General features: G+C 45.4%; 1 protein-coding gene across 8 annotated transcripts in view; it reads left to right on the top strand.

Moving 5' to 3' along the window:
• The window catches only part of BARHL2 (BarH like homeobox 2), a 113,937-nt gene that overhangs the window by 25,938 nt on the left and 64,725 nt on the right, over window positions 1–23,274 (top strand). For 7 of the 8 annotated variants that reach the window (XR_004322639.1, XM_032487062.1, XM_032487060.1 and 4 more), the window contains exon 3: window positions 17,726–17,886. The gene's annotated coding sequence lies outside the window, so the exon portion shown is untranslated. Of the gene's footprint in view, window positions 1–17,725; window positions 17,887–19,203; window positions 19,435–23,274 lie in introns of those variants that run through there. The other variant, XM_032487063.1, reaches the window with a different exon arrangement.

The raw sequence follows: 23,274 nt of genomic DNA, 5'->3' as shown, positions 1-23,274 counted from the left end.
CCTGAGAAGTAGAAGGCTGGCTTTGATGTGACCTGCATATTCTGGTATCTCTTTAGGAAGGAGTGCTCACCCTCCACATTATTCATAGAGACAGTCAGCTTTTCAAGTGGGAAATTGAAGCAAAGTGAGTAGCATGGGGGTAGACAAGTGTCAGCAACCAGTGCCTTCAGCCTTGCAGGATGGAGTTCTGAATTCTCTTCCACGGGGCAGCTCATCCTTCCTGTATCTGAGAGCGAAGTCACCAAGGGGAGCAGGATCCTAGCTACCTAATCACACTGCGCTCCAGGAGCCAAAGCCTCTGCTTCCTGGGTGACTTCCCCGGAGCCCAGGCCTTTCATCCTGGGCGAGTGCGGACGTGTGCTTCAGCGAGCAGCCAGTGTCGTTCCCAGGGGGGTGGGCTGACATTATCCCGGGCCAGGCTGTAAAGGCCAGGAAGTGCCTGAATCTTGAAACCTACTGAGGCAACTGAGTCAGGCCCCGAACACCGAGTGAGGGCTCAAATGACCTTTCAGGCTTGGTTTTACAGCTTTTTGGCCGTGCCCTGCCAGTGACTGTGGAGGATTTCTGATTCACTTATATCTTCCTCTTAAGTGAATGTTCCCACCGGGCTCCTGGTTATTTAACAAGCCACAGACATCTGGCAGAAACAAAGGGTGTATCTGAAATACTTCTTCCCAGGAAAAACACATTCTCTTTCTAGCGCACTGGGAGGGTTCACCTAAGTGTTCTCCTCACAGGCCAGCCAAGCAAGGCAGAGCGTTGTTGTGAGAGGAATTTAACTGCGTTGCAGTTGCCAAATATTTAATGCTTTAAAGAGGAAGTTCTAAAATTTAATAGTTGATTTTATTATTACTCTTTGGGTGTAGTTAACTAGGGATGCACTTTGAACTGCTCTGTTCCGGCTGCTGAAATGGACTTTATGGTTTGCACTGGGGGCGGAGACTTCGGTCAGACCACAGGCTTCTCCCTTGGTGCACATTATTAGAGTCTTTTTAGAGACAAGCAAGCAATTTTGCTGTCATTGGTCTTGTTCAAATAGAGTGTGTTTATCTATGCAATGCTCTTGGGAAACGGTGTCAAAAAAGGATCGCCAGTTAGCAGCTGACATAGCTCCTGCTGCACTTCGGAAAAGCTCCTCAGATAGCAAGTGAACACACACGTTTCATTCTGTATGTGGCTGATAAAATGTTACATCATTAAGTGAAAAGAACGTATTTGTCCCATCCAAGTTGAGTTCAGAACTCGCTCTCACTTCTAACGCAAACGAGGGCCCTGAGGCTGTGCAGAGCGTGCTCTGCAGAACCAACTGCTGTTCGGGACTTGAGGGGTAGCAGGCCTTACGCCCTGCACAGCGCCTCTTCAGTGCGCTGTTGCCGCCTTTCCCATCCGCTCCCAGATATTTAAATACCATGCGAGTCACGGAGAAGGCTAAGTCTTCCTGGGTGTTTAGTTTAACTTGTGTATTGTTATGTTTCAAACACCAACAGTCTCCTCTCTTTGCTCTATCAAATCAAAGCATCCATTCACTCGCTTATTTCAACCAATGAATATTGAATAATAAATAGCAAATATGCAACAGGCACTAGTCTAGGCTCTTGCAAAAAAGTGTACAAAACAAACAAGGTGCCTGCCCTCAAGGAACCTACAATCTGGTGAGGATGATAAAGGAATAAGGAAGGAAAAAAATCTAACCACAAATCGGAAATGCTATGAAGAAAGATTTGGTGCTGAAGTGTGATGTGGAGTGTGGGGCGATGTGTGGTCATTGGCTGGGGGAGAGGGTCCCAGGCAGGTGGAACAGCATGTACAAAAGGCCTGAGGCAGGAAAGTACACGGTGTGTCTTTAAGGAACTGGACCTTAAAGACTCAGGGAGACTGACATAAGATGAGGACACTGAGGAAGTTTAGGGCCCAAGTCACACGAGACCTAGTTGGCTTTGTTAGGGATACGGACATCATCCTACTCTCAGTGGGAAGTCACTAAAGGACTTTTAAGCTGGGAAGGGATTTGAATCTCATTAGAACTTTTTAAAAGATGATGCTGACTACTTGTAGAGAGTGGAGTGGGCAGGGGGACAGCTGAGAACAGGAGGACTAAATAGGAGGCCCTTGCTGTCGTCCAGACAGAAAATAATGGTAGTTCAGACGAGGGTGGTGGTGGTGAGGGTAGAGAGACGTGAATGCCTTCAGAAGGTTTTTAAGAGGTAGACCTTTTGGTTGAATCATTTGGGATGCTTTCACTTTCAAACAATAGACACTGACTTAAAAAGTAGAATGAATTTATTGGCTTTTGTAACTGTAATATGCGGAGGCGGAGCTGGGTTCAGGCAAAGCTCAGTGAAGTCCCCAGGGGACTGGTTTCTGTGCGGCTGTTTTACCTTCTGCTGTGTATACTTTATCGTAAGGGCGCTGCCCTTGTGTTCCCAACGTGGCTGCCAGCAGTCCCAAGGCTACATGCTTCTTCCTTTACATCCTGTTTGAAAAAGACAGTATCTTTGTTCCAGCATTCCTGGTAAACAGCTTAAGCCTCATTCTGATGGAACAAACTTAGGCCTTATGCACATGTCAGAGCCAGATCCTGGGGTTAGGAAGATGGAGTGCTCTGACTGACTTGGCCTAAGTCACGAGCTCTGCTCCTGGAGCCGTGGGGTCAGCTTTCCTGAAACCACATGGTTCACCAAAGGCAATGGAGCCCACTGAGAAGAGAGAAGGAAGGAATGCACGCTAGGAGCGAGTAAAGGTCTCTGTTAATGGACTGAAATTCAGGGCTTAGGGAAATGAGGGTCAAGGACACACTCTGGTGGTCTTGCTCATTTAGGCGGGAGCAAGAGAGGCAGGTTCATGGAGGAGGATGAGTTCAGCTGTGTTTGCAGAGCCTGAGATGCATCTAAGGACGGATGTCAGTCAGGAAGTTGGACGGGCCAGCCTGCAGCTCAGAAGAGATCCTGGCTGAAGACAGAGATTTGCGTCTAGTTGAGTGACCTGATCCAAAACCTTATGCCCTTAATCAGAAGGCATATTTTACCTTATTTTTGAAGTCTGTTTTATTCCCATAGCAATTTTTCAGTGCAGGGAACGTTTAACCACAAAATGGTTATATATATCAAAATGGATATATATATATCATATATATATGATATATATATCATATACATTCTTTTAATGCTTACAACTATTGCTTTCCTATTTTATAGATGTGAAAACTGAGGCATAGAAAGGTGACATTTAGGCTCAGAGTGCTAATGAAGAGTAGCCAAGAAGGTCTGCCCCCAGAGCCCTTGTTCTTAATCTCTTGTGCGTACTGTCCTGCTTTCAGCTGTGGGACCAGGAGGGGAACGGCTAAGACGATCACTTAACCAGGGTCTCGCACAAAGCAGTATGGTTGCTTCTCAGTTCCCCCTGCTATACTGGTCTCTGGAACTGGACTGCTTCTGACGGGGTACAGCCCTGGAGGCGAGCGTCCCAGTTTGTGGTGGTCATCCTGGACCCCAGCGTGGGCGTGGGGGAAGGAGCCTTGCTGGTCAGGGGTGTGAAACAGCTGAGCAAACCAAATAACACAGGCAGAGTATAAGAGGGTTTTATGACAGGGGACTCTGAGCCTCTAGAACCTTCTTTTGCCCCCTTCCTGCTAAATCCTCATTCTTTTAAGCCACTTTTGACAGCACGACAGAGCTGGGAAAGGCTGAAGTGAGGGGTACAGTTCTCTGACTTTTTCCTTAAGCAGAATAGAGACGATAGTTCCACTCTGTCATTTTGTGTTGTCTGTGCCTCTTTGTTCTCGTTGAATGATAATTGAGGGCTAAGAATAAATTCCCTTTTTTGTTAAAATACTTTTTTCCCCACCGAAGCATGGTCCCCATAGTTTTCTTCCCCCCCTTGATGAATGGCACAAACAAGCAGGGGGAAAACAACCCTACACTGTGTATTAAATAAGCAAACCTCTGCACTACCCACATTATTTAGTGAGAGGATTTTTTCCCGCTTGAATCAGATGTTGATCATAATGGTCAAAATAATCCTTGGCACTTTCTCTAAGCTTGCTCATTATCTTTCAGTATGTTCAACAGAATTTATTAAATTTAAAATAATATGGTGCACCTGGTTGAGATGACGGTGAGAGATTTGGCTTCCTGTCTCTTCGTTAAGGATGAATTCAGCCCAAGGGTGTACTATGAACTTGGCAAATAGCATTATAATAGTGAGAGAATATTGCCTATTGGGTAGCAGGAGTTGATGATTAAATTTAAGTGTGTACTGTCCACATAAAACAAATAATGCTCTTTTTTTTAACTTTTACTGTGAACATTCATCACCAGTGCCGAAGATGCACAGTTGCTAATTATTGTGTTTTTAACTTGTAATATACTGTAAATTTTGTATACTACTACTGTGACCTTATACAGAATAGAAGAGATGACAGGAGGCCTATAATTATTGTACGGGGAAGAAATGCCTGTAATTATCTACTATTTTTAGGACCAGTGTGCATGGCCTCTTAATTTACATAAGCTTTAGACATTCACACGTTTTCTGTCTTTGCTTGTGGATGATAAATTTTGCTCAGATGAGATCAGAAGACATACTGTTAGATGAGAAGTTAGCCAACTGGGGGCTTGATTACAATGAACAGCACAAGCTTTGGTGCCAGCTAAAAAAGGGAACGTTTATTTGGTTGGGATTTGTTTAAGGCAAGATTCAAAACATTAAAAAAAAAACAAAACACACACACACACCATATCACTGTATTGGGGCCTGATAACGTGTGATTATTTTTTAGAGAATTGGTTAAATTATCTTGTGGAAAAGCATTAACCTAACAAAGAGAAAACCTCTAGGATATTTATCACATGGAGGGTGATTATGACAGCATGTTCTTATTAGAGATGAGATGAATATTTTGTGCTCATTAAGATTACCCCGTTGAGTGCTCGAGGATGCAAAGTGCATTGCAGTGAAGCACTAGAGTTCGGTTGTCCTGTGAGCACTTACTGTCGGCCGGGGGCTTCCATTCCAAATTAAGGAGCCTCTCTCAAAGACCCTGCCCTGAGGGTGTGTATGGGAGCCACTGGGCAAATGGAAGAGGCCAGGAGGTTTTCAGTTCAAACACTGCAGGGATGTATCTGCAAGAATTAAGGGTCACCTCAAGACCCCTCTAGTCTCCCAGTGTGGGAGAGCAGCCGGGAGGGGCACGGATGGACTTGGTCCCTGAAGAGCCCCACTTGGAGGAAACACAGTACGCAGGATTCTAAACCAAAACCACAGGCAAACTCAAACTCAACTCCCTACTATAAAAATAATTTAAAATGACTTCCCCCAAAGTAGCGAGTTTTCCTGAAGCACATAATACATACCTATTTTGTCTCATTCACTTTTTAGAAAATGATTATTACTTTTATTAGCTTACAGGAAATTACACACATGCAATTATAATTTAAAAGGTTGCATACAATTGTTTAAAAATATCATAAGAAAGATATAACTTTACCCCAACAGCTTCCTTTCCCTCAAATTGTAAAATCTGAAGAATGGCAGAAAAGCACTTAAAAGTTCTGGTTGGTTGGTTAATTGGTGGTAGATAATTCTGAACGATCAAGAGCAGGCAGGATGTTTATGTACGCATCACGTCCAAGGACTCAAAGCCCGCAGTGTTCCTAACTGTGCCGTACAGGAGGGCTAGTCAGTCTACGTTCTTACGATACGTGTCTTTGAAAAATAAGGACACTTTTAAAAAAGCATAGTCACAATACCATTGTACACCTAGAACAATTTAATGGTTCCTTAATACTATCAACTATAAGGTCAGTGTTCAGACTTCTCTGATTACTTTTGATTTTTTCCTGAATTTGGTTTATTTGTGTTATTATTACATTTCCTTTGTTTGAATCAGGATCCAGAGAAGGTTGGGTGGTGTATCTCTTAAGTCTCTTAATCTGTAGGCTCCTCTTCCCACTGTTCTTCCCTTTACAAATTATTTGCTATAGAAACACATTCATTTGTCCTGTAGAGTTTCCGTACCCTGGACATTACTAACTGCACCCTTGTGGTGCCATTTACCACGTTCCTCTGCCTCCCGTACTTCCTGAGGGCTACTAGTTAGATCCGAAAGCTCAGTTAAGTCCAGGTTTGGATTTTTGGCGAGACTGCTTTATGGATGATCTTGTCTTCTGTCAGGAGACATGTAATGTCTGTCTCTCTTTTTGCGATGTTAGCGACTGGGGACTGTCATAGCTTAAATCCGTTCTTTTATTGAGGATTGCAAAATAATGATGATTCTGTCATTTCACTACCATTTCTTAACTAGACTACTGCTATAGTAAGCAACTTTTCTTCACCGACTATTTGGCTACCTAGAGCATGACTGGTTTGACCAAAATTCCATTTGCAGGCTTCTCTTCCTTTGTGGGAAGATACCTTGGCTTTCTGTAGATACAGGAATCTTCACAGGTTTCAGTGAGTTGCTGGAGCGTAAAGATCAGCTTGGTGAGTAGGTCCCTTCCACACACTCAGACAGTCATGTGTTTCCCTTGGGGATGATGAATCAAGCCCCTTCAGTCCTTGTTTGACATCATTTCAACCTTTGAAATGGCAGTGATTACTTCTCTGACCTATATTAGAACTGCCTTTACACCTGCCTGTCCTTCTATTGGTTGTGGGTAACTTGAGGGCAAGGCTCTGTCTGATTCCTTATGTTTTAAACCCTTCACGTGCAATGCAGTGCTTGACATGTAGTAAGAGTTCGGTAAATGTATGTTGTCTGAAAGAATAAATGAATGGTGAAGTCTTGGGAGAGCATTGTCAGTGCCGTGCTGTTGGGGGATCATTGGCAGTGTGATGTGGTAGAAAGTACTTTAGTCTGGGATTCAGCAGGACTTGGGCTCAAGTCAAAAGTCTTCAGCGTTTTATTCTCAGTCAAAATGCCCCTGGGTTCCTGGTCTGTCAAATAGCACCTACCCTAGCGCTCTCACAAGGCTGTTGTCAGGATTTGCCATCCACTAGGGAGCTGCGGTTAAGGGCAGGAACTTGGCAGCCAAACGGAGGTCAGCATGCAGACTGCTCACAATTTTCCTTTCTTCCCTGAGACGTCATCTGTAAAATGACAGTAACAATACTTGCTTCTCAGCGTTGTGGTAAAAATTAATGTATGTTAAGTAAACTGTTAGTAGAAGATTTGGATTCTTTCCATGTGAAATTGCTTTGGTAAATTAGAAATACTATGCAGATTTGTCTTATTTAAAGTAGTGTTTTCCATGGCCTTTATGTTCTCGGTCTTTGGAATTGTCTTCGTCTTCAAGGTGCTTTAGAAATGACTAAAAAGACAGACTTTTTTAGTTCTCACCAGCTCAGGCTCAGCACTGCCAGGCCAGTCTGGGGGACTGGCTTGCTGCCCCGGCCCTGGCGCGGCTGGGCGCTGGCTGGAAGGCAGGCCTCAGATGAAGGATGTACTGGCAGTGAGGACATTGACACCACTCGCGAGTCAGGAGGCAGGCGTTAATGCCTCTAGCTGGATTCCTAGCAGTGGAGAGACTTAACGCCCTCCTGGGATCCCGGAAACAGGCACTCTCTCTTTAAACCTAATTTGGCAGGTGAAAGGGGGAGAGAGTGTTTCCCGTCGAGCAGCTGAAGAAATACAGAAAGCTCTGTGCTACGAAGACAGAAGCCAGCTACTGGAGAGGAGACCCTGTACGGACAAGGGGTCTTCTTTAGTTGGGTTGTCTGGAGGGCAACTCTGGGGAGGCCTTTCCCAGCAAACCTCACCCCGTATGGGCCAGTGAGGACGTGTACAGTTCAGGATGGGTTGGAAATACAAGCTAAGATACAGCCTAAAATACGACTCTGTGGCCAGCGGGGTTGCCTGAGTGATTCTGTTCCCAGGAGGACCAGGCGTTCCTTTCCCGGGGCGGGGCGGGGCGGGGGCAAGGTGTAAATGAGGGAACTCAGAGGAACCAGTTCCCCAGGAGAAAGAACAAAGAGTAAAGCCCATCGACCAAGCTGGCCTTTGAAGCTGAGCCCAGTTGGCTTCGGGTCAATTTGTAAGATGCTGTGGCTATCCTAGCCACAGAGTTCATGGTGGAAGTCAGGCCATTCCAAGCATTAATAAAAACTTCTTTTTTTGTCAGAGTTTGACTGACAGCAGAGGTGAGTCTTGACTTAGACTGAGCTTGAAATGTGCTTGTTTCCTTTCCAAAGCTGAGGCCCATTTGCACAACAAGGAAAAAGACAAGGTAAACAGCTTCTGTTTAGACTTCCCAAGGTCTGTTTCTGTGGATGACATAGAAGGAACTCTAGACACCGCCTCACCCAGGAGTGAACCCAAACACTGGGGATCCTCTCAACATCCAGAAAGGCTCACTTGTTTGAAATGTGATGAATTCCTAGAATGACTTTCTCATTTAAATTACACGGATATCAGAGAAGCCTAGGCCGGGAGGTGAAGCAGAGCAAACTCACGCTCTTTGACTACAAAAGAAAATGCGTATTTTTGATGAGCCTGCCCTGGCTGCCTTCCCAAGCTTAGAATGATGTTTTCTTCCCCTTTTTGCCTACAAGGAACGTTGTAAGTAGGCGCAAACAAACGCCTTCACTATTTATCCTTGGTGTGCTGCCTGGGGCATTCCGTACAAGGGGACTTTGCTCTTTTGTTTGCCTGGCAATTGCTTAATCTAATCGGCTATGAGCCTCTGCCTTGGGATTAGCACTTGGAATCATTCAGTGCAAGTGAACACCCATTAGACTGAAAGTTGGTGCAAAAACCAGAGCCATAATATTGGGTAAAACCCCCTCCATCGCCTTGACCTCTGGCGCCTTGCAGCCCAGGCTCTACTGTGAACGTAAGGTCAGTCACCTCTTCACTGGGCTGTGGCCAGGTGTGTTACCACAGAGTCCTGCATCAATGTCTTGCTTGGAAATCATACTAGTGAGGAGTCTTCTTTCCAAGTTTTCTTCAGAGTGGTCATTCCTAATATAGAAGAAGTGGTAAGAAGCAGAAAGGTGTTCCTGTGAAAACTCTGGCTTGGCTGATTGTTAAATACTGTGTTTTGTGCCATGCTGAGCACTCATTGCACATGCTGTCACGACATCCCTTTCATGAAAGTCCCAGAGACGACTAGGCTTCAGATCCAGGTGGAGTGGACACCTAGCCATCTGTCCCCGAGCCAGCAGCCTCCCTGATTCTCCTGCTTCTTTCAGTGGCATCACCGTTGTCCTAATTACTCAGGCCCAGGGATACCTTTTCCTGAAGATTCAACACCTTTACTATTCCTTCCAAATATGGCTGGGTCTCTTCTCTCCCACTGACATCGCCCTAGTACAGGCCTGCAACCCCACATGATCATATGCATCCCAACTCATATTTCTGCCACCACAGAAGGCAGCACAGTGCCTTCACATTTATTTACTTATGTGAGCTGGGTACTATGCTAAGTGTTTTCCATGCATCATTTTATTTGATGCAAACAACCAGGCTAAGAGGTAAATACTATTTTTATGCCAATTTTCAAGTACCTTGCTCATGGTCACATGGTGAGAGGAGCTGGGATTTGAATCTAGATATGGTAAACTGATAGCACTTATGGCCCAAATTCTTCACCCCTTCCTGTGTTCTTGCCCTATACCATGTAACTTTGCAGTTCCCCTATCAAGAGGTGGAATCCATTTCTCTGCCCCTTGAGGCTGAGCTTTGGCCAATGGGATGATAGCAGATGTCATACAAGCAGAAGCTTAAAGAAATGCTTGCATATGTTTGTTTGCACTCTGCTCTCTGCCACAGCCACGCAGAAAGGTGTCCAGGTTGGCCTGCTGGAGGTGAGAGACCCGTCGATCAGGCCCAGGTCACCCCAGCTACCCCAGCCTTGATCATCGTAGATCAGAACACAACCAGCCAAGCCAGCGAAGCTGCCCAGCCGCCTGGGCTCCAGAATCCACTGCACAATAATTTCTGATCATATTCCCTTTAAAAAACAAACCTGCCGACCAGTTAATAAACCTACCCATTGTTTTGATAGCTCCATCAGATCAACAATCAATGGAATTGGAAACAGGAAATCAACAGAGAAAATCAACAAAATCCAAAGCTGGTTCTTTGAAAAGATAGTAAAGTCGATAAGCCTCCTGCTAGATTGACTAAGAAAAAAGAAGACACAAGTTGCTAATATTAAAAGTGAAAGAGGGGGCAAAATTATATATCCCGTGAGCATTACAAGGATATTAAAGGAATACTATGAACAAATCTATGCCCACAAATTTAATAACCTAGATGAAATGGATCAACTTCTTAAAAGACATGATCTGCCAAAACTCAAATGAGAAGAAATAGACAATCTGAACTGGCATATATCAATTAAAGAAACTGAATCAATAACTGATAACTTTCCAAAACAGAAAGCACCAGGCCTGGATGGGTTCACTGGTGAATTCTTCCTGGCATTTAAGGAAGAAATTATACCAGTGCTCTACAATCTTTTCCAGAAGATAGAAGCAGAGAAAATATTTCTACACTCATTCTATGATGCTAGTGTTACCCTAATACCAAAAGCAGACAAAGACATTATAAGAAAACTACAGACCAACATCAATCCTAAACACGGATGCAAAAATCCTCAGTGAAATAGTAACAAGTAGACTCCAACAATGTAAAAACAGAATTTATACCATGACCAAGTGAGATTTATCCAGGTATGCAAAGCTGGTTCAGCATTCAAAAATCAGTTAATGTAATCTGTCATATCAGTAGGCAAAATAAGAAAAGTCACGTGATTATATGAATAGATGCACAGAAAGCACGAGGCGAGATCCAGTGTCATTTAACGATAAAAAGTTTTGGAAAACTAGGACCAAAAGGAACTTCCTCAGCTGGATGATGACTACTTACCGAAACCTCCCCCTACAGCTAAAATTATACTTAGTGGTGGGAAACTTGAAACTTCCTGCGAAGATCAGGAACAAGGCAAAGATGTCCTCCCTCGTCACTCCTTTTCAGCATGGTACTGAAAATCCTGTCTAATGCAATGAGACAAGGAAGGGAATAAAAAGTACACAGATTGGGAAGGAGGCAATAAAACTGTCCTTGTTCATGGAAGACATGATCATCTATGTAGAAATTCTGAAAGAAGTGACAAAAAACTCATGGAACTAATCAACACTTACAATAAGCTTGCAGGGTACAAGGTTAACACACTGAAGTCAATCACTTTCCTATATGCCAGCAATGAACAAATGAAATTTAAAAGCTACATTACAGTAGCCCCCCCCCCCAATGAAACGAGATACTCAGGTATGAATCTAACAAAATATGTACTAGATTATGAAGAAAGATATCAAAGAAGAACACAGAGTGGACGGCTATTCCATGTCATGGACAGGAAGACTCAATATTGTCAAGATATCTTCTCAGCTTGACCTACAGATTCAATGCAATCCCAATAAACATTTTAGCAAGTTGTTTTGTGATTCTAAAGTTTATTTGGAGAGGCAAAAGACCTAGAATAGCCATCACAATGTTAAAGGAAAAGAGCAAAGTTGGGGAACTGATGCTACCCAACTTCAAGACTAACTATAAAGCTGCAGTAATCAAGACAGGATGGTACTGGTCAAAGAATAGACAAATAAATCACTGGAGCAGAGCAAAGAGCCCAAAATAGATCCACACAAATAGAGTCAACTGATTTTGGCAAAGGAGTTAAGGCAGTACAATTTAAAAAAAAAAAAAAAGTCTTTTCAACAAATAGTGCTGGAACAATTGCACATCCACATGCCCCCCCCCCCCACCAAAAAGGGAATCTAGACACAGACCTTACCCCCTTCACAAAAATTTACTCAAAATAGATCATAGACATAAATGTAAAACCCCAAACTGTTAAACTCCTAGAAGATAACAGGAGAAAATCTAGATGACCTTGGATTTGGTGATGACTTTTTACAGAGAAGATCATTGTCCTCATGCATGAGGACAACAACTTACAAGCTAGAGCTCATTAAAATAAAAAAACTTCTGGTCTATGGAAGACAGTATCAAGAGTATAAGACAAGTCTTACACTGGGAAAGAATATTTGCAATTGACATTTCTAATAAAGGATTTTTATCCAAAATATGTAAAAGGCTCATAGAATTCAACAATAAGAAAACAAACAACCCAGTTTAAAAAAGGACCAAAGACCTTAACAGACACCTCACCAAAGAAAATATGCAGAATAGCAAATAAGTATATGAAAAGATGCACCTCATTATATGTCATTAGGGAAATGCAAATTAAAACAGCAAGATGTTGCCATTACATGCCTATGAGAATGGCCAAAATCCAGAACACTGATAACACCCAATGCTGGTGAGGATATGGAGCAGCAGGGGTTCTCATCCATTGCTGGTGAGAATGCAAAATGGTACAGCCACTTTAGAAGATAGTTTATGACAGTTTCTTACAAAACTAAGCATACTCTTACCATACGATCTAGCAAACACACTTGTTGGTATTTATCCAAAGGAGTTGAAAACATGTCCACACAAAAACCTGCTCGTGGCTATAGTGGCTTTGTTCATAATTACCAAAACTTGGAAGCAACCAAGATGTCTTTCAGTAGGTGAATGGACAAATAAATGTGGTATGTGCAGACAATGGAATATCATTCAGCATTAAAAAGAAATGAGTTACTGCTAAGTGACAGAAGCCAATCCGAAAAGGCTATATGCTGTGTGATTCCAACTATATGACATTCTGGAGAAGGCGAAACTTTGGAGACAATAGAAAGATTAGTGATTGCAAGGAGCTAGGGGCGGAAGGGATGAATAGGTGAAGCACAAAGAGGTTTCAGGGCAGTGAAACTGCTCTGTATATTGCTGTCGTGGTGGACGCATGTCATTACACATTTGTCAAAACCCACTGAACGTACACCACCAAGAGTGAACCCTAACGTAAACTGTGGACTTTGGGCGAGAGTCATGTGTTAACGTAGGTTTATCAGTTGCCATGATAAAGTGGTAGGCTTATCAGTTATAACCAATGTGCCGTTCCGGCGGGAGACCTTGACAGTGGGAGAAGCTGTAGGTGAGGGGGACAGGGAGTGTGTGGGGACTCTGTACTTGCTGCTCAAATCTGTGGACTTAAAAGTGCTCTAAAAATAAAGTCTTTGTAATAGGGGGAAAATAAACCTAGTAACTAACAACAGCACAACAAAGGTAAAGTGCAGACCCTTCGCTTTGGCCTTAGCCTTGACGGAGTGGCCCGTTACCCTCAAACCCTTGCTCTCTCAGTGTCCCATCAGGCACTTCTGCTCTCGTCGAAGCAACCTACTCGGGATCTCCCGAGCACTCCTTGTTCTCTTCCCCACTGTCTTCCCACCTCACGGCGTCTTCTCCCCACCTCTCCAGCACTGAGTCTCACTCCGTCCTAACTCATCCTCTCTGGCAGTGATGTTCCCAGCCTCTGAACATCCCTGCGTCTGTGCCAGTTGTCTGGCTCTTAGCATTGGCTGCCCCGTGGTGGTGTGTGGTTTTTGTGCGTACGTGTTAGCACTCTGTGGTGCGTTCTTTCTGGACAGGAACGTTTCCTTATGACTCGTGAAGTCTCCCTCAGGCTTATTTGTGTTTAATTCAATGATTAAGTCAAAACCGACATTAAAATCTCGGAGTGATAAGTGGCCACAAACCTTCCACACTAGGAGATGCATCTCATAGTGCTTTGGTGTCACAGGGTCACTGGTGGAAGTGGCTCCAAAGCAGCATTCAGAGTCACCTCCTGATCTCCAAGGTGCTGATCCTCTGGGAGCTACGACGCCTACTGTGGTGGTGAAGCTGTCAGGCTCCTCAGTATGCGCGAAGGGGTGACTTTATTCTGGAAAACCTTGCACAGCTCATTACCAGAGGGGCCACTGCTCTCTCTGCTCGCTCTGGGGAACGTGAAAACGAACCCATTTCCAGGGCCAGTGATCTGACAGCCTTTCCCTGGGGCAGCGCACTCTCAGCCCGACAACTCTCTTCTTCCCTCAGAGCCTGAAAGCAAGTGGTTCTCAGCTGGGTGTGATACAGGACTGTCAGAATCTGATGGTGATGGGAGAGGTGCAGAACTCCCCAGGTGACTCCATGCCTCCTCCCCAGCCCAGCCCCCAGCCACACCCACAGTGACTGAGAACCACACTCTGATAGGTAAATGCTTAGTGCAAGGGAACGTCTGTCCTCTCAGCCATGTGTAATCCACCAGGGAAATCAGATGCCTTTTCAGTGTACCTTATTATGCAGATATCTCAGGTAAAAGGTACTTTGCCTTTGCCCCAAATTATCTGAGCCATGATCTCAATCTGATCATTTTAACAGTTCCATCCTTAGAATATTCAATTCCACCTTGCTCTGTAGAGCAGTCTGTGTGTCCATAAAAATACACCATGTTTCTTTGTCCTTGTGAGTCTGAATAATTATATGAGATTTTGACAATGTGTGTGTCATGTGTATTTATGTGCACACAGGTACATACATGCATAACATACTAATTGAATTATTCTAAAAACAAATATTTTGCGGGCTACAGAAGCACATACTAAATATCTAAATCTACAAACTGCTGACAAACAGCACCTTTTCTAACAAAGAGAGCAGTTTAATAACAGTGTTAGAAAGCTGGCAATATGTTTGTTAAAATCTTTAATTAGGGACGGGCTTTCCCAGAAGCTTCTGAAGGCAAAAGGTGTAAATGGAGAAACTGTCCCAGCCTGTGTTCTCCGTGGTGGCTCTGTTCCGAGCACAGATGGGCTGGTGAGGAAACTGTGAATGGACAAATGATAACAGACTACTCTGTAATTCCAACATCAGCTCATTAGCAATCTGTCAGAGATTTTAATATGTATACTGGTGACAATGCAGAAATCACACGACAGTTCCATGATCATGCTTCTATCTAAATGAAAAGGCCATTGCAAACGGATTGGCATGATGGCGATGAATAACACTGCAACATCGCTGGAAGCTCAGGCGTTTGGATATTTGTGCTCTTGTTGGAAAATGATGATTTTGTGTGCTCTTAGGCCATCACAAGAAGCTGAGATAACAATGGTTTCATGATGGAAATCATTAATAAATAAACAGCCAGGCCAGCATGGTGGGAAGTGTGAGGGACATGAAGCCATATGGATTTCCAAAGAATGAACAGTGACATTTCTCGGTTCTGAAGAAGACTGTGTCAACAATTTAAAATTCTCTTGGATCACAAACCTGGTTTCCAAATGATTTTAAACTTGCTAGTTAGTGGTTCAAATAGTTGCCATTGAAAATGTATTTATTAAAAAGAAAAAAGAAAATTTTTCTTTAGGTTGCGTGTACACAACAAGCTGAATTTAATGGATAATCAAGGTCTGGTCTTTGAAGGGAGAAAGCGAGTGAACATGTAAGAATCACTTTTATATGCCAAGCACTTCACGTTTGTGACCTTACTTAACTTTCACGGCAACCCTGGCAAGTGAGTACACACGAGGTACTTCCCCCATTTTACAGGTGTAGCCATAACTGAGCCCCAGAGAGATTACGTGACTTTGTGAATACAGTACGGCTGGTAAGTGGCGAGGATTCTATTCCAGCTTAGCTCTGTACAGTTCTAATCTTTTTTTCCACTGCACTGCACTGCCTCTCAGGTTGTCTGCCGTGCACGGCAGGGAGTAGCCTTTTAGGATCCTTATTACTTACTATGGACAGGCATGAGGGCCCCAGAGATTTAGCTGGACTCCACTCAGATGAAGCTATCAAATTTGAAAGGCACAAATGGACATGGACAAAGTATATACTTTTCTGTTTCTTTGTAGGGGGGTTATCTGTGCTTCAGAATTGGGATATTGCTGCACATGACACAGAGAGTTAAACTAATAATCCGTAAAATCAAATCGAAAATAGTTTTCAAAGAGTACTTATATTGTGTGATTCCATTTATATAAAGCTCAAAAACAGACCAAGCCAATTAAAACTATTAGAAATCAGGATGGTGGCTACATTTGGGTAAAACAGTGACCGCACGCGGGCACCAGGGGATGTCTGGCGTTGAGGTGTTCCTCTGTTTCTTGACCTGGATGCTGGTTATACCAGTGTGTTGTTAGCTCTGTAAAAATGCATCAGATTTATAAACTTGTGGTTTGAACACTGTCCTGAATGTATATCAGACTTCAATAACATTAAGCAAAAGAAAGGAAGACAGCTTTTTTTTCCTTACATGATTCAGATTGGATGCTTATTACATGATCGATTTGTATACTTTGTAGCCTTGTGTAAAGTTGTTCTTAGGTGAAGCTTATTTTGGAAATCTTCTCCTTCTGGAGCTTGGAGATTGTAAGCCAGGCCATCTGCACCTGCCTTTGTGTGAGTGCGTGTGTGTACTCCTCAAGCATCTCTCAGCCTGGAAATGGAGCCATACCTGTATTCTTTCTTACTCTCATCTCTCAAACTCTTGGAAAACCTGGGGTGGATACAGGATGCTAGTCCAGTGTGAACTTTATTCCAGGGGAGCGTGGGGATACAGCTGTCTGAGTTGGTGTCCCCTCGTTGGCAGCAATCTCCTGTGCAAATGGCAGTGGCAGGCACCTTCCCCTGTCAAGAGCTAACTTCTCCAGCCAAGACATTGAACCCACTCTCACCTCGTGTTTCTCTCCGGCCCTCCCATTCTTCCTCGACTCTGCTCATTGCCAGGCTCCAATGGAAGAGCCAAGGAGCTGCTCGAGGAAGGTTTAGGAATCCCATAGACACCCGCAGGGCTGATTCTGAGGGCTCCTGGACAGACCTGCTCTGTTCACTCGTGCCTCGAACACACTTTCTACCTTAGGGCATATACTTTCCTTTGTGACTCAGTCTTTTTTACCTACAAGATGACCACAAACCAGGTAGACTGCTGCAGTGCTGCACAGCAGAGCCTTTGACAAAATAACAAGCTCACTTGTAGAACTTAATTCCAAAGAAAGCATCAGACAAGTCTGCAAAGATGTATGTTTCTTGACATGTGGTTCGAGGACCACCAGCGTCAGCGTCCCCTGTGGTGCACGGTGAGCTGTGGGCCCTGAGTCTTACACTTTTCCTACTGAAGCAGAATCTTTAGATGCGGGAACCATGCACTGTATATTTAGAATACCCCAGATGATTCTGGGTCACGTTTGAGTTTGAGGACCCTGGATGTACAGCAGGGGTGTTGTTGCAATATTATTTAAAAGAGGAACAAATGGAGGGGAGCCTACACATTCACCAGAAGAGGATTAATTACGGTAAATTACAATAATACTCTGCAGCTTTGAATATGTGACACACATCCATATTTATTGACATGGCAAAGTGTTTGCAACATGTTGCTGAAAGACAAAAAGCAGGTTAGACTACAGTGTGTTATATTCTGACAATACTTTTGTTTCTAAATAGATGGTGGACAATGCCAGAATATCAATGATGCTTAGTGCTGGACGACATCCTTATTTTTCATTGCTTTCCTCTATATTTTCTAGTGTTTTTCAATGAGCATGCAAAACATATTATTTTAATAACTCAGTAAAGCTATTTAAAAAAACAAAAAAAGAAAGATATTTGATATTTAACTTCCTGGCAGGTACTTCACATGTACCATCTCAGTGAAATGTGTGACTGGTTAATTCAGAAGGTAGCAATGGCTGTCTGATCCTTTTTTTCCCCCTTAGTGGAGATACTGGGGATTGAATACAGGGCCTTAAGCATGTGCTCTGCCACTGACCTATATCCACCCCCCTGTCTGATTCTTTTAAGATGTGAAATACTGGAAGACACCTCTCTGCTGGTCCATAGATCAGCCAGTGTTGCTGCTGGAGTAGAAGCTTCTGACCACAACCTTGGCTGTAAGGCTGACGTTTTATATCACAGGGATTTTTACTCACTGGAACTAGCGCCTGTCGTGGAGGTTAAGAATGGTGAGTGGGATTGAGAAATGCACCCTCTGATTTTGGGGAGTGAATCTGGTACTTAGAGAAAGACTGTCTGACTCTTGCATGTAGAAGAAGATTTGCAGCAGTGGGAAAGGGAACTGGAGAAAAGGGTGGGTCACATCGAATTGCAGTTCTAGCCTGCTTTTTATGCTTTCTTTCTACCTCTTGCCCTGAAAGTGTTGTTGTTTTTTTCCTCCCTCTCTCTTCTTCTTCAGCTTTTTATAGTAATGAAAAAGAGCCAAAATGAGATCCACTGAAAATTCTGGTATTTTGCCTCTCAGACCACAATCTTGCGAGTGCATTTTTCTTAATCCAATTCTGTTTTAAATGTTGTCAGGATGTACCATAATTGGTTGTGGTAAATGACACTGGAACACATCGCTCCTCACTCTGGAAATGATATGAGCTCAGCATGCTCCTGATCACATGCATTTCTGCATTACAACCATTGCCGCAGAATGCCGCGATGGGATTCCTCCTCCTGACAGTGGTTCAGGGTTGATGCTGAAAGGGTTCTGTCAATCAAGCCTGAAAACCAGCTTAGCACCCTGACTTGGGTTAATAAAATGCAGCTGGCAGGATCTCAGCTCAGAGGCCGCTGTCCCCAGGTTCCGACATTATCAAGCCCCACTGCAAATGTCTCATTATAATTGATGCTCACTGATAATACACCTTTAAAAATGCAACGATTGCCTCCAGAAGGAGTCTTTGCCTTACACGCAGCCTGCTAGAAGACAGACACACAGCAAAGACAGACAGCTGAGGAGCAGGACAGGCTGCGTGTATTTCCACAAGTGCCCTGAAGACAGACTGGTGCGGATTCTGACTTTCTCAGGTGACTTGGAGTCAGGGAACTACACCAAGAATCAATATAGAAACAGGGCCTTGGCCCAGACTGCACGGTTGTGAAGGGGGCTCTGATGGCACTGTCACCAATAATGGGAAGATGAGAATTCCAAATGAAAAATTAATGTTACTAAGGAAAACAAGATGTCACAATGCCGAAGGCCCGTGACAACGGACACGCCAGCTGGAGGGGAAGACGGCCTCCCGGGTCGCTGAGGCCGGGCCTGGCTGTGCGGTCCCCGGCCCGCGCCTCTCGGTTCTTCTCAGGCCGGGACTGCCAGGCCGCTTATTCCAGTTCTCGAGTAGAAAACTCTTCTCTCCTGGCTCCTCGGACAGAGGCTCCGCACGAAAACGAGCCACAGGGAAAGGACATGAGGGAGGTCAGAGAGCTGGAGTGAAGCGTGAAGGTTTTCAGACGAATTCTGCTTCTGGGAAGGGGCCGCCGGCGGCCTCAGGGCGGCGAAGGGAACAGCCCGAGAGGCCGAGGCGGGGCAGGCGCCCCGGGAACGCCGGGCGCGCGGAGGGAGCCGCGTGTCCCGGCGGCGCCGCCGCTGCTGGGGACGCTTAAGGGGGCGCCCCGGCCCGGAGGCTGGGGGCCCGGGACGCGCGCACGAGGCAGCACCCGATTCTGTTTGGCCGGCGTCCGATTCCTTCCCAAATGCTCGTTGCCTGACTTTCCCTGGCCAGGTGAGCAGAATCGGCACGTGCAGATGCTTCATTGGGTGGTTTTATGCCGTTGGCTTGTGTTTCTTCCAGATGCGGTGGGCGCGGCGGTGCCTTCCGCGGCGCCCCCTGACGTGCGGGCGGGGGCGCGGGCCCCGCAGCCCCCGGGGCGAGGTGCGGCTGGCGAACGTGGAGGGCCTGCTCCGTGCCGCGTCCTGTACTGAGCGCTTTGTAAACCTCCTCCGGGCCCGACCCCCACACAACCCCGCGAAGTCGGCAGTTCTCATTTTAGTTCCAGGATACGGGGAACCTGCCCACGAGGGCGGGTGAGCTGCTTGCTCAGGGTCACCCCGCAGGTAAGTGGGTTCTAACCTGGTCTGCCTGTTGCTCCCCCACTGCTCTGCGCTGCACCTTCGGGGCTGGGGAGGCTCTGCCCTGGAGCCCCTCCTGCTGTGAGTTCTCAGTGCCCTGGGGTTGGTGGGAAAGGATGCTCTGTCCCTGTGCCTGGAACAGGCCCTGGCTTGCTCTGATCCAGAACGACTTTGAGACGTTGTTGACACTGAGGAGGAGACAGCCTGCTAAGGAAAGAACTCTGGCTTTAAGGTCAGAGAGATCTGGCTTTCCATTTTGGCTCTCCTACTTACAACCTGCGTGACCTAGGCCAGATGTGACTGCCCAGCACTATGTTTAACATAGAAAGAGCTAAAAAAACCCATCAGGGGTCTATAAGCCCTGGATTGTACTCAGTCTCCGTGCTTCTAGAAAAGTTACAGACCTCGGGGAGTGAGAAGTGAGAAAACAACGAGTACGTGTGGAGAAACACGAGCAGACTTGATAAAAAGTGAGCAGTAATGATTTGCTCATCTCTCCCAAACAGACGTCAGTGGGTCTTGGTCATCTTGTGATGAGCCCGGGTGCAGGCCTGGAATTCTTCAGGAGGGTCCAAGCAGTTCACTGGAGGTCACCCAGGATGGAACCTACTTGCCATCACAAGCCTAGCTATATAAAAAGGAACTGCACACTTAGAGGAGTAAAATGAGAAGGTGAAATGTGTGATGGAGAAAGAAAGGACCGGAACTGGGAAACCTGAACATTGCTTCTTCTCATTAGGCTTAAAAAATGTTTTTTTAATAATCCTATCCTGCGTTAATAGAAAGTGGGTCTCATGGTAGGTAGGACTGGAAGCTAACATTGGTGGCTAACTTACATAGATTATCACCTGGAAGCCCCGTAACAGCCCAGTACAGTGAGACTGAGTAGCCCCATAGCACAGCTGAGGGGGCTGAGGCTCAGAGAAGCTGAGTAACTTGCCTACTATCACACAGCAATTGAGCGGGATTTGGAACCTAGGACCATCTCGCACTGAATGCTGTCCTCTTTTCACACCACCAATCTGGAATCATTTAACCCTGAGTCCTAGGCCTGCTACAAATGACCCAGGCTCACCTCTGCCCCCCCAACTCCCCAGGCATCCCAGCAGCTGGGCCCACTGATCTCTCTGCCTGCGGTGGTGTAGAGAGCCATGTGGCCTCGAGGCAGGGTTCCCTGCAGAGTATTGCAGGGTATTTGATACTGGAAAATGGTCACTGAAAGTAAATTCATTTAAAATGGGTTTCCCAAATTCTATGGTAGTTAAAAAAAATAAGTTTGGACAGGACCTTATCTTGAAAATGAAACTAAAATTTATGAAAATAGATGTGTTCCAAGAATGAAGTCTGTGTAACAAATTACCCCAAAACTTACCGGTTGCAAACAGTCAAGCATTATGCTCACTAATTCTGTAGGTCAGGAATTTAGACAGGGCACAACACACGATTCAGATGGTTCCCCACCATCACTCTCATTGACTTCAAGAAAGCCTCTCTCAGCTAATTAAGTTTGTCACGTAGGAACTCAGATAATGATTATTTTAATAAGGAGTTTTCCCACCACTGCCACCCATGTCAGCTCTGCCTCTTCCGTCCCTAAAAGCAGTGCCTCATCGCTCTGCACTGCACCTCTGTGTTATTCCCCCAGATGTAGTTCTGTCCTTTGCCTCCTGCTGCCCTCTGTGCTTCAGTGGCGGAATTCAGTCTAACTTCTCCTTAAATTGGGGGATACACAAAATCGGAAAAAGGTACAGAAATTTCCCACTTACTTCCTGCCCCCCCACAAGCATAGCCTCCCCCATTATCAGCATCACTCAGCAGCATGGTACATTTTTTGCCAAACATGAAATGACATTGACACATTATAATCACCCAAACTCCATCTCTGTTTCTTTATAATAAATCTTCTTTTTCTTAAATCAGATCGAATACATCTTTCTCTCTTCCTTCCTTCCTTCTTTCAGTCCTTCTTTCTTCCCTTTTAATTTTTTTGCAACTAATCACTAACTAATACGAAGAGCTTCGGTTTTATCTCGGCAGGAAAGAGCCAGTGGAAGTGCATGAGGCAGAGGAGTAACATGGACTTGTGTTTCAGAAAGACCTCTGGCGGCAGGGGTCGGGGAAGCCTGCGGGAGGCTCCAGCGTTGGTCTGGGCAGCAGAGGGCCGAGAGCCCGAGCCCAGGCCGCAGCAGTGAGGACACATAGGGGGTGGGACTAGGGGGTCCTCGGAGGTGGAGTTGACACATTTTAGTATCTCGAGTTGTAGGGAGCCCAGGGCAGGAACAGTTAAGGAGAGTCCTCAGTTTCTAGCTCAGTGGGTTGAAAGAACTGCAAACCTGTTAACAGACAAAGTGAGGGCAGAACACACTTGGGAGAAAGGCTGAGCCCAGTTTTAGACATCTGGTGCCTTTGCGGAGCCTGGGGCGATATCCAGTGGGCCAGACACGTCATTCCTGGAGTCAACAGACGAGTTAGAATAAAGATGCACGTAGCTGGTATCCACCTGACACGGTTAGATTCCAGAAAGAGTTTAGTTTATCATGAGAAGAAAAAAAATAAGTGAGGCAACAGAAACATAGGGAACACTAATGCTGATGGGCCAGAGCGGGGCAGGAGCCAGCCTAGGAATCTGAGCGGGTAGTCAGAGGGGAGAGGGAGCCAGGAGACAGTCTTAGATGTTAAGCAAGGAGAGCTTCAGGCAGGAGGGAATGACCACCCAGGTTGTGCAGTGAGTTTAAGATGGAAGCTGAAGGTAGTTCATAGTCGTTGCTGTTTGAGATACTGTTGTCCTTAAAGAGAGCAGTTTCATCGAAAGGGAGATGGTGAAAATAAGGTGAGGTCACTTTGGCTGAGAAGTGACTGGTCACTAAAGAACCAGGCAGAGCAAGAGATGGCTGCCCCCTCTGCAAGTGTGGATGCGAAGGAGAGGAGACAGAAGCTTAAGGATGAAGACAAAGTACTGACTGTAAAACTAACCCTAATCCTGCCGCCCTCCCTGAACCCACACCCTTCGCCATGTGCATTTGCAGCTCCTTTTTAAGAAATGGAGTCTTTTCTTGCTCCTGGGCTGGCCTTTGACTTGCTTTTGCCAGAAAATGAGGCAGAAGTGATACTGTGGCCCATTCCAGAGGCCTGTGGACTTCTGCTCTCTCTGCCTTAAAATCCTGCTTGGCCATTGTGAGACCAAGCCTGTGCTGACCTGCTGGGTAAGTGACCCGTGGCCCAGTCACCTGCTTCCCCATAACCAATAACCTGCTAATGGCCAGGCATGTGAGTGAGATCACTTGTGACCAGCCTGCCCCGCCGACCCACCCCCTGACGGCACCCTCGGCAGGACGTGCAGCCAGTGTTTCAGGCCCAGCTCCAGCCAGCCGAGCCTGGCCCAGGTCAATAGAATCGCCCAGATGATCCATCAACTTGTGAGTAAGAAAAAACGCTTGTTACTTTAAGCCACTGTTTTAGGGTGCCTTGTGCACATCAGTAGGTCACTAACTGA

This window comes from Camelus ferus, chromosome 9, assembly GCF_009834535.1.
Source record: "Camelus ferus isolate YT-003-E chromosome 9, BCGSAC_Cfer_1.0, whole genome shotgun sequence".
In the NCBI taxonomy this organism is placed as follows: Eukaryota; Metazoa; Chordata; class Mammalia; order Artiodactyla; family Camelidae; genus Camelus; species Camelus ferus.
Note: the sequence above shows the minus strand (reverse complement) of the source record. Positions and strands in the feature narration are given on the sequence as shown.